Source organism: Ovis aries, chromosome 11, assembly GCF_016772045.2.
Source record: "Ovis aries strain OAR_USU_Benz2616 breed Rambouillet chromosome 11, ARS-UI_Ramb_v3.0, whole genome shotgun sequence".
NCBI lineage: Eukaryota > Metazoa > Chordata > Mammalia > Artiodactyla > Bovidae > Ovis > Ovis aries.
Window position 1 is genome coordinate 57,835,131 of NC_056064.1, and position 12,037 is coordinate 57,847,167.

The window sequence follows — 12,037 nt, forward strand, 5'->3', positions numbered from 1 at the left end:
TCCAGGTGAACAGCTGAAGATCATTTCCTGCGTGGCGCCTTTATGTCACCGTCGCCTGCATCCCACTCCCGGAGCATCCTCCTCCTTTCCTTCCTAGAAGCTTTATGATTTATCCGTTCTTCCAGTGTTTGTGTTTAATTGTGTTCGTGCTCTGTGAACCTGCCTGGAATACAAGCCAGTGGGACAAGCAGAGGCTGGATTGACCTATCTCTGACGAAACCCCAGCTACCAGCAGGTCATCTGACACCCTTTATGGACCATAAAGAAGGCTGAGCACCAAAGAACTGATGCTTTTGAACTGTAGTGTGGGAAAAGACTCTTGAGAGTCCCTTGGACTGCAAGGAGATCCAACGAGCCCATCCTAAAGGAGATCGGTCCTAAATATTCATTGGAAGGACTGATGCTGAAGCTGAAACTCCAATACTTTGGCCATCTGATGTGAAGAACTGACTCATTGGAAAAGACCTTGATGCTGGGAAAGATTGAGAGCAGGAGGAGAAGGGGGAGACAGAGGGTAAGATGGTTGCAGCCCATGGGGTCACAAAGAGTCGGACACAACTGAGCAACTGAACAACCACAACAAGATGTCCACGCAGTATCTGAATTAACACCCCCAGGATGGGAGCTGAGGACGGGTTCGAACGGCAGAGCAGACAGGGCTGCCGCCGGGCGCAGGTCCTCTCTGGCTTCCTGCATCCCTCTTGGCTCTCGGTTATACTTAGCTGCCTGCAGAGAAGAGGCGGGAAAAGGATTTTAACACTCAAACCTGATTGTTGATCTCTCAGACTTGCAGTTGTGATCAGCGATGCGGAATTATGGTATATTTATTTTAGATGGGAAAAAAAAATGCCAGCAACATCATGAGTTTCTTTGCCATTTTTAGCAGAGATGAATCATTGCAGGGGCATTTTTTCTTAACCAAAAAGATGGAATTGCAATGTCCTGGCTTTTTGGGAGGTTTCTAAAAGTCTGGGTTCTGACGTGGTGTTAGCATAAGGTACATCTCTAGTTCCTTATACTCATGGCGGTGTGGGAGGTGGTCCTGGTCACTGGCAAAGCTGCTCATCTTGTGACCATGTCAGGTTGGCGCTTTCTGCAGAGAGGCTCAAAAGGGTGAAGGGTTTCATCACCCACCACCGCATGCCTTTAGATTGAGGGTCTGCGTCTGGTCATGAATTCTCAAATGTCCACAAGTTGGGAATTTTGGAGACTTCTCCAGGCATCTTTGAATAACCAGAGCCTTCTTGTTGAAAGCCCCAGTTGATGTGAATGGCTGTGCAAGAGGCTCGCTGCATTTTCTCCAGGAAGGGGAGTGACTCCTACAGGCTCTGAGGTCTAGCTGATAACACCTGTGCTGGGCCACCCACGTTCTAAGCCGGACTTTGCCTCCACCCGGGTCCTCCTTTTTATTCCAAGGCCGAGCCTCCATATTTCACAGCTGGAGACTGGCTGAGAGTGGATAACCAGGGAAGAGAAAACAGTGAGCAGATACCTAATTTAATGCAATTTGCAAAGATGCAATCGTGGCGAACATATAAAAATGTATATAAACACAGATGGTGTGGAGGGTTTTGTTTGTTTTTTGGGTATTTTTTTGTCATCTGTTCCCGTTTCTAGATGAACACGAATTCTTCTCAAGTGAGTCTGTATTTCCTGCCCTGTGAGGAGGTTCAGGAATTCAAAATACAGTTGACAGACTAGCAAACTAACTAAAGAGGAGGTATGAGTTTGTGTATTAAAAAGCAGAGACATCGCTTCGTTGACAAAGGTCGATCCAGTCAAAGCTATGGTCTTTCCAGTAGTTGTGTATGGATCTGCGAGTTGGATCATAAAGAAAGCTGAGCACTGAGGAATTGATGCTTTTGAACTGTGGTGTCAGAAAAGACTCTTGAGAGTCATGTACTGCAAGATCCAACCAGTCCATCCTAAAGGAGATCAACCCTGAATATTCATTGGAAGGACTGATGCTAAAGCTGAAGCTCCAATACTTTGGCCACCTGATGCAAAGAGTTGACTCACTGGAAAAGACCGTGATTCTGGGAAAGATTGAAGGCAGGAGAAGGGGACGACAGAAGATGAGATGGTTGGATGACATCACCGACTCAATGGACATGAATTTGAGCAAACCCTGGGGCAGGGTGAAGGACAAGAAAGCCTGGTGTGCTTCTGTCCATGGGGTGGCAAGGAGTCAAACACAACTTAGTGACCGGACAACAACAGCAGCATCTGCAGCAACCTTATACCCAAGTGAGATCCTCTGTGAAACAGGCTCTAGTTTCATCCACTTCATTAGAACTGACTCAAATGCTTTCCTTTTTATGGCTGAGTAATTGTGTACAGGTACTACAGTTTCTTTATCCATCTGTTGGTGGACATTTAGCCTGTTCCCATGCCCTAGACATTGTAAATTGTGCTGCGATGGAGATTGGGGTATACGTATCCTTTTTAATTCTGATTCCCTTGGGTATATACCCAGTAGTGAGACTGCCAGCTTCCCTTTTTTTCCTTTTTTCCTCGACAGTCCCTTGACCTTATGGTGCAAAATTTTGCCCGTTACTCATTGGAAATAACACGGAATGTGACGGTGGCAGAATCGTTCAGCCCCAGATCTTCTTACCTATAAGGCAGTAGAATTATCTTCGTCCCCATCCTCAGTGGAGGAGGTTTGGGGAAGCGGGATTTCTTAAGGTGGAACCGAAGGGTTTTACGTTAATCCCACAATGTGAAAAGATGAGTGGGGTGGACCATGCCTTCAAGGGGCATCCACCCTCCTAGGGACAATCTAATAGTACAGACATAACTGGGAATTTACAAGAGTGTGAGAGAGCTGTGGGGTCTCTGAACAGGCAGGGGGAAGGACTGGAGTGTTTACCAAGTGTTTCTGGAAACCAGTGGTGCTGCAGTTTGTACTGACGCCTGTGCCTACGTAAATAGAAACTCCACCCACTTCTTCGGAAACGTCTAAGGCGATAGGCACACTTAATCTCTGCCCTAATTCTGGGCTTGACCCTTCAGCTCCGTAAGTTGATAAAACTTTGCTCACTCGTGTTCCGGTGTAAGGCATGGCTTGATAGCCTCTGTGTGTGTGTGTGTGTGTGCACGAGCCTTGTGTGCAGTGTGCAGTTGGGCTGTGTCCAGTTTCTGCATCAGACTCCAGGCCCCCGGGCAGTCAGTGTGTGCATGTTTGTGTGATAAGTTGCTTCAGTCGTGTCTGACTCTTTGCGACCCTATAGGCTGTGGCCCACCAGGCTCCTCTATCCATGGGATTCTCCGGGCAAGAATACTGGAGTGGGTTACCACTGCCTTCTCCAGGGATCTTCCCGACCCAGGGATCGAACCTGCGTCTCTTACGACGTCTCTTGCATTGGCAGGCGGGTTCTTTACCGCTAGTACTGCCTGGGAAGTCCCGCAGGTGGTCAGGCCTGTGTCTGCTCTGTGCCCTTGTATGCGAATCTCTGCCCTCTCAGAGGACTGTTTAGCCCTGGGTCTGGGGCTTTCTGAGTCTTATGGCAGGAGGGCTGGTCTTCTCTCATTTTGTGCTCCATGCCCCGCAGCTTTCCTCCTGGGTCATCACATTTGTCCGCAGCTGGCGGGTGTGGGGCTCAGGTCCCTACAAGTCCCTGGTCTCCTTGGAAGCCTAGAGAGTGAGATGGAGGTTCATCATCGTCTTACCTCTGACCTTCAAGTTTAAGAAACTGTCTAAAAATCACACCTCAAACCCAGCCCGGGAGCCGGTGGTGTCAGACTACGCACGGGGCCAGGCTGGGTCCCCACACCGCTGGGTCCCGAGAGGGGCCTGTTGCCCTGGGACCCGGAAAGCCAAGTTAATCAACCATCTGATCTGTCCAGCCCTGAGTCTAAGCTTGCAGCTTTGCCATCAGCCAAGCCTGGCAAGGGAGGTGTCATATTATGGGGCTTCAGGAATTCCGTTTGATATTTTAAAATATCTGCACCTTCTTCTCCTGGTCTCGGTTAAATAACCTCTCTTCTGTTAGGATTTTGTGATAAACGCGAAGAAACCCTCCCCTGTTGCCCACACATGCCTTCCACAAGGAAAATAATCATCTCTCCTGCTCACAACTTGCCTTTCTTCTGAAATAGCCCATCTCCAGCCTGCCCGCCCCGGCTCCCAGCTGGGTTCTCCCGTGTCTCCAGACATCCCGGGGAGACAGGAAGAGGATGCAGATTGTCCTGATTTTGCTGATGGAAATTGTACAGTGGCAGAAACGCAGGGTCCGGGCTGGGCTGCCCTGGGCTCCCACGAGGGCTTCTGGCTTGCTCTTTTGGTTCTGGGCTCAGCCATGCACCTCCCAGTGGCTTCATTCGAACGTTGCCTCTGCTACGCATTCTTGCCTTCTCTCCTTGGTGATTAATCGATCAACTTTTGCCTGCCTGCTTTGCAGGTGGCTATGAACTACGCTCTCTTCACTGATGCTCAGAAAAGTGTTAAAGACCTCTTGTGCCCCAGATGGTACAGCTAAAAAGTGGCAAAGTTGTAATTCACACCTGGAGAGGCCGAATGTCTTCGTTTCCACTAAGCCAGGTAAACTCTCTGGCAAAGGACACCGCCGCTGTTCTCTGCTCACCTGCCGGGTGACCTGCTTTGCCGCCAGGGAGGTGGATCCGTGCTTGCGCCTTGCACATGCTGGGCATATCATGTATGTGCATAGACACCAATATGTAGCATTTCTTGTTGCTGTTCTTCGGTCACTAGATCGTGTCCGCCTCTTTGTGACCCCATGACTGCACCGGGCTTCCCTGGTGGCTCAGATGGTAAAGAGTCTTCCTGCAGTGCGGGAGACCTGGGTTTGATCCCTGGGTCCGGAAGATTCCCCTGGAGAAGGAAATGGCAACCCACTCCAGTATTCTTGTCTGGGAAATCCCCATGGACAGAGGAGCCTGGTGGGCTACAGTCCATGGGGTCACAAAGAGTCAGACAAGACTGAATTTTGAGTTTTTGAACTTTTTTTGGACTGTGGCCCTCCAGGCTTCCCTGTTCCTCAGTATCTCCCAGAGTTTGCTCAAACTCATGTCCATTGAGTTAGTGATGCTATCTAATCATCCCATCCTCTGTTGCTCCCTTCTCCTTTTGCCTTCAATCTTTCCTAGCTTCAGGGTCTTTTCCGAAACCGACTTTTCCAGAGTCAGCTCTTTGCATCAGGTGGCAAAGTGCTGGAACTTCAGCTTCAGCATCAGTCCTTCCAGTGAATATTCAGGACTGATTTCCTTTAGGATTGGCTCATTTGATCTCCTTGCAGTCCAAGGGACTCTCATATGTTACATGTTATGTATGTTATATGTAACGTATAACACATATAATATAATCTATAATGTACACATAGAATATGTAACATTTCCATACATATAATGAGGGATTCCGTCATAGCTCGCTTGGTAAAGAATCTGCCTGCAGTGCAGGAGACCAGGGTTCGATTGCTGGGTCGGGACGATCCCCTGGAGAAGGAAACAGCAACCCTTTCCAGGATTCTTGCCTGGGAAATCCCATGGACAGAGGAGCCTGGTAGGCTACAGTCCATAGAATCGCAAAAGTCGGGCACGGCTTAGCACCTAAAATACGTAATACGTATCACAAAACGCGAGCATCGTTTGTTTTCAGTGTCTTATTTCTCCCTAGGCTTTCTGCTCTGGGAGTGGGGTCCTGTCCCTCCTGTCTGGCATTGTTACCACCTAGTCTAAAAGCACAAGCACATAGTAGGTGCTTTGTCCACATCAGCCTGCCCTTGCGGTGTGCAGTGACTTTAGATAAGGTCTGTGGCCACCTGTGTGTTGTGTATTCTTGTTACAGGGTTGCGGGGAGGCTTCATGTGAGTTTGTTTTTTTGTTGCTAAGAAAGCCTCCCCACAGCAAAAGAGACACAGAAGTACAGAACAGTCTTCTGGACTCGGTGGGAGAGGGCGACGGTGGGACGATTTGGGAGAATGGCGATGAAACATGTATATTACCATATGTGAAATGGATCGCCAGTCCAGGTTTGATGCATGAGACAAGGTGCTTGGGGCTGGTGCGCTGGGATGACCCAGAGGGATGGGATGGGGAGGCAGGTGGGAGGGGGGTTCAGGATGGGGAACACGTGTACACCCATGGCAGATTCATGTCAATGTATGGCAAAACCACCACAATATTGTAAAATAATTAGCCTCCAATTAAAATAAATAAATTTAAAAAAATAATAAATAAATTTATATTAAAAAAAAGAAAGCCTCTCCTTCTCTGCAGGAGTGTGTGGTGGCTGCCATTGGTGCCCAGCGTCCACCAGGCTGGCTGGTCACGGCGTGGTCCTGAGGAGGGTTGGGGGGTGAGGGTGCACTCTGGCTATCGTCTGCCTGCCTGGGACCCGCCGGGGTCCTGGTGGGGGGGACCCTGCGGTGCTCAGTCCAGCCCAGGAGAGAGCACTCACTCCCTGACAGGGGCAGGCTTCTGTGTGTCACATGGGAGGATGAGCGCCTTCAGCTGCCAGAATGAGCCGTGTTTCCGGGGCTCGGCTGGGCCTTGGAAGGACCTCGGGCCTCCCCGAGAAGCAGGGTGCTGGGTGACCCGGCCTCCCTGCTCCGGCCAGCTGGGACAGGTCCAGCTCTGCTTGTGCTTAAAAAGGGGGCCCTGGAGGGAAGGCATTTAAATGATCACACGTAGTAACGTTTTCTATGCCCCAGACACTGTCGGAAGTGCTTTACCAACGTTAATTCATTTACCCTTCCAACAGCCTTGGAGGGCGGTGCTGTTAATATTATTGTACCGACTGCTGACAAATGAGGAAACTGAGATCCAGACAAAGTCCCAGTTGTATGAGACAGAGGTGAGATTCAAACTCGCACGGTCCCAGCTGATGGTGGGAGCTGCTGCTTTAAGAAAGAATTTGGAGAGCCATGAAGGGCCTTCCCCTCGGCCCCCTGACTCTCAAGTTTACTGAAAAAGCAACAAAAGAAGCTGATGGCTGGGCGTTGGGGAGGGGGAGACAGAGAGAAAGCGGAATCAGGTCCTTTGGCCATTTCCATCCTGACCAGCCCAGACACCAGCCCTGGGAGGTGGGGGCTTCTTTGTCCCCCCAGCCGCAAAGTATAGCTCTTAAGTTGGGATTTGCCCATCAGTAAATCAAGGTACCTGAAAAGTGAACTGGGGAACTGACTCTTTCCCCATTTTTTTTTTTTTTAATTTAAACAAACAGCACCGTGAAATGTCAACCTGTCGGTCGTTTGGAAAGTTTGCGGCATGGAAAGGCAATTGCCCAAATGACTTTTTAAAAGTATGAGAATGTGCCTGGCTGAACGTTTTTTAATTAACGCCTCAAGTTAACGTTAATAACTATTCATAGCTCGGCGAGCTGGGTTTGGGGTGGTTGAAGGAAAATTTGGTATCTCTGGCAGAGGTGCAATGTTGACCTGGCTGGCAAGGGGGCTGTCAGCCGCTTTTGCAAACCTCAGGGACCTCGGGGCCTGTGTGGGCCCGTTTGCAGTCAGGGTGTGGGCTTACGGGGCGTCACTGGATGTTTCTTGTAAGTCTAAGTGTTGCTGCCGCTGCCCAGGTGGTCTCTGGGACTCAGGTCTCCCGAGATATGCCCACCCTCAATCTGGTGAGCAATCCTCTCAAGGGGATTCTTTTTTTTTAAAAAAAATGTTGCTTGGGGTCACACCATTTAAACTTACCTCCCTGCTTTTCTGTGATCTCATTTTTTCCTTAAAATATATTTGGAAAAATGTTTTTGAGTTGAGCATTTTGTTTTCCATTCAGACATGGTGAAACTGACACACGGGAGCCAAGGCTGGGCGGGAGGGTGGGGGACCCGGGCCTCGCACACCTTTGCGGGTCAGTCCTTAGCAGGCTGGGTGTGCACACGGGGCCGCGGTAGCTTCTTAATTCCTGCCCGCCGATGCTGCAGCTCCGTGTGGTCACTGGTGGGTACACGCCATGTTCGGAAGGTGTCCCTCCAGGCAAAGATGCGATTTTAAAAGAGAAAGCTGGAAACACTTCCAGTTATTTTTTAAAATATATTTTAAATTGGAAGATAGTTGCCTTACAATGTTGCGCTGGTTTCTGCTGTATGACCCTGTGAGCCAGCCGTAAGTACACGTATGTCCCCTGCCCCCTGAGCCCCCCTCCTGCCCCGCCCCCACCCACCCCCAGGGTCGTCACAGCACCGGGCTGAACGCCGTGTGCTGTGAGCAGCTCCCCACCAGCTCTCTACTTCACACACGGTAACATGCGCATCCCAGGGCTCCTCTCTCTCATCGTACCTTTTCCTTCCGCCGCTGTGTCCACAAGTCCACCCTCTGTGTCTGCATCTGTAATCCTGCCCTGCAGATTCATCCGTCCCATTTTGCTAGGCTCTGTATATACACGTTAATATATGATATTTGCTTTTCTTTTTCTGACTTACTTCACTCTGTATAACAGGCTCTGTGTTCATCCACCTTGCTTCAGCTGACTGAAACTTTCTCCTTTTAAAGGCCGAGTAATGTTCCCGCGAATGTATGTCCCACAACTTCTTTGTTCATTCGTCTGTTGATGACCATCTAGGTTGCTTCCATGTCCTGGCTGCAGTGAACATTGGGGCACATGTGTCTGTTTGAACTATGGTTTTCTCAGGGTGTATGTGGCCTTCTCAGGTGGCACTAGTGGTAAAGAACCTGCCTGCCGATGTGGGAGACAAGAGAGACACGGGTTTGATCCCTGGGTCGGAAAGATCCCCTGGAGAAGGGAATGGCGATCCACTCCCGTATTCTTGCTTGGAGAATTCCATGGACAGAGGAACCTGGTGGGCTACAGTCCATGGGGTCGCAGAGAGTCAGACAGGACTGAAGGACTAATTCACACACACTCGGGGGCAGAGGCAGAAGTCCTGTGGCTCCAGTGTGAGCCATCGCTGACACCGGGAAGGTCAGGTGAGACTTGGACTGCGCTTCGACAGAAGGTTTGGGGAGAGGCAGCGCAGGGGAGGTGTTGCAGGTGGGGCAGCGAAGATTAGCTAAGCTGCCTGCAGAGCAGTCCTGTAGCAAGGCTGGAGAGAGAAGAGGACTCGCATGCAGATGGCCTCCGATTCTAGGTCTCTGCGATAGAAGGCAATAGAAACCACTGCCGGCAGCGGGGCGGAGTCTGACTGAGCTCAGAGTTTTGTAGGGTGAACTGGAAAAGGAAAGTCTGAAGTCAAGGCGCTCAGGTAGGGGGATTATCGCAACCGTGGGAGGCAGAGTAACAGGTTGCCTCCTGCTTCACCCCTGGAGCCAGAGGAGCTGGGTGTGAATGTTGACTCAACTACTTATAGCCACCTGACCTTGGGCAAGTGTTAAATCTTTCTGTACGTCAATTACCTTATCTTTCGTAGAGGGATACTAATATTCATTCATTTATTCAACAAAAAGATATGATAGCCATATCGTACGACGTATCATACGGTGTGTGCTGTTCATACAACGGAGAACAAGACAGACAGACTCTCTGCACTCCAGGGTCTAGTGGCAGGGACACAACTGAAGTGAAATAAACAAGCACAGTCATTTCCAGCGAGGTTAAGTGTGCCATGAAGGACGCAGCTGAGTTGTACTACTTGGGTGGCCGTGTAATAAGGCCGTCGTGGAGAATGTGCTCTTGGAGAATGTGCTGTTTGAGCAGCACAGACTTAGGAAGTTAAGGGAAGTGGTTCCACTAAGGAAACAGCAGGTGCAAAGACCCTGAGGCACCAAAGAGCTTTGGACCTTCCCAGCCCGGAACTAGAACCAGGGATAGTGAACGAGGTGAAGGATAGTGAATGAGGTGAGAAGGGATCCAGAGGAGGGAATATCACTTGTGAAGGGCAGGGACACAATCGCCCATAAATGACATTGTTATTATGGGAACATTTTGGACCTGAGGTTATCATGGCCATGGGGGAGATAACAAAAGACGGACTGTGAACAACTTTAGCAGAGGAGCCGACTGGAGGTGGAGTAAGTAACTCAGCGTTAGGGCAGGTGGCTCAGACGGTAAAGCATCTGCCTGCAATGCGGGAAACCTGGGTTCCATCCCTGAGTCGGGAAGATCCCCTGGAGAAGGAAATGGCAATCCACTCCAGTACTCTTGCCTGGAAAAGTCCATGGATGGAGGAGCTTGGTAGGCTACAGTCCATGGGATCGCAAAGAGTTGGACACGACTGAGCAACTTCACTGGTTTAGGGCAGGGCTGTGCATCTGGGTGATGGGGAGAGTTAAGGTGAATTCACTGAAGTGAGGAGCTCCCCAAGGGAGCCTGGCTGAGGGGGATGGAAGAGGTCCCATTTGTCCTCGAGAATTTGAGATGATTTGCCAATCGGTGACCAGCCTGCCCTGTAGGTAGCTGGCACGCTGGGCTTAGGGGAAAAGGTTAGGTGCAGGGTTTCAGGGAATCTGTAAGGAGGAAGGGAAAGGTTGGCAATTCAACTGGCTGGACCTGGGTGCCAACCGGGGTCCACCAGGATCCCAGGCCTCAGGCCCACATCCGCTCCCTTTTGTCCAGGCGCGCGGAGGGAAGGAGGACTCTTGCTTCCAGATCGGCCCCTGCAAGCTGCATCGTGGAGACTGGGCTCTGTGCAGCCTGGGGTTGGGTAGCAGGCTCTGGGCGGTGGTAGGTCCTGAAATGAAACCCTGATGCCGTCAGAGAGCCCTCTGTCTGTGACAGCGCAGGTATTTGGAAAATGCCACAGAGCAGGTCTGCTGAGCCCTGGGGCTGCAGCCTGTCAGCAGGGCGAGGACTCCTGGTCAGGTACACAGACCAGGCCAGCGCTGACCATATCCTTCAGGGAGATCTCAGGCTGCTTCTGAGATCACCCGGAGGCCCTGGCTGTCCAGGCCTGTCTGACTTCTGGGCTCCCCCTGGCCATATGGGTCCCAAGGGTGCCCTTGCTGAATTGCACCTCGAGCCCCAAACTTTGGATCAAGCTGGCAGCCGCTGACCCCCAATTTCCAATCCATTTTTTATTTCACAGGCCATTCTGCAAATTCTGTTTTGACTTTTTTTTTGTTTTTAATGGCATGGATAGTTTTATTTCTGGTTCAAGACGATGAATATCCTTTGTGCGTTTATTAGTTTTTAAACACCATGGCATTTTGTTTCTCTACCAAACAAGGCCTGTTCATTTTAGACCCGCAAACATGAGAACACAAATCACCCATCAACTTACTTACTTCGAGATGACAGCTGGTAACCTTTGCTTTCTTTTTCCAGATTTTTTTTTCTTAACCTATGCAATTCTATAATTTTTTTTTTTACAATAGTAGTAACAGCTAGCACTTATTTATTACTACTTACTACAGGCCAGGAAATAGGCTAGGCATTTGAACACATGGTTTAATTTAGTACCAATGAGCAGCCTGTGAAATGGAGACCAGCACCGTCCTATTTTATGTCCTCAAATAGAAATACCGTAACGATGGTGTCTAAGAGGCGTACTAGGGGCAGCAGGCAGAGAAAGGACTTTCCACCCCACCCCACCCCACCACCCCACGCCTTGCAGCAAGAAAATTAAAAGAATAAATGAAAGTGAAAGTGTTAGTCACTCACTCACGTCCGACTCTTTCGCGGCCCCATGGACTGTAGCCCTCCAGGCTCCTCTGTCCATGGGATTTCCCAGGCAAGAATACTGGAGTGGGTTGCCATTTCCTCCTCCAGGGGGTCTTCCCGACCCAGGAATCAAACCTGGGTCTCCTGCACTGCAGGTGAATTCTTTACCATCTGAGCCACCAGGGAAGACTAGCAAGAAAATTAAAAGAAATAAGTAAGGAAACTTTCATCCTAACCTGGAGACAAATCCCAGTAAAGATCGAGGTTAATTTTTCCTGTGGATCTAACCCTCAAGTTCATGGTATGAATCTGCCAGATCGGATGGTATAACTGTCTTCTCTGGGCCCAGGTGGGGTGGATGCTTGGTGCTTACACCCTAGAGGTGTAAGGGAAGTCTCAGGCTGAGGGTGAGTGCTTGAACCTCAGAGGTGCTGCTCTGCCCTGCTTTAGGCAGTCAACTTGCCAGGCTTCCCTGAGACCCTCTGTTGAATCCCCCCCAACTCCCACCCCA

The 12,037-nt window shown here is 50.1% G+C and overlaps 1 protein-coding gene across 12 annotated transcripts in view; it reads left to right on the top strand.

The window, feature by feature from the left end:
• LOC105616444 (uncharacterized) overlaps nt 1-12,037 on the top strand; it is a 157,341-nt gene that overhangs the window by 118,473 nt on the left and 26,831 nt on the right. Inside the window, exon 2 of one of the 12 annotated variants that reach the window (XR_009595416.1) lies at nt 4,404-4,543. The exons of 10 other annotated variants lie outside the window; for them this stretch is intronic. The gene's annotated coding sequence lies outside the window, so the exon portion shown is untranslated. Of the gene's footprint in view, nt 1-4,403; nt 4,544-6,675; nt 6,815-12,037 lie in introns of those variants that run through there. One more of the 12 variants, XR_009595412.1, reaches the window with a different exon arrangement.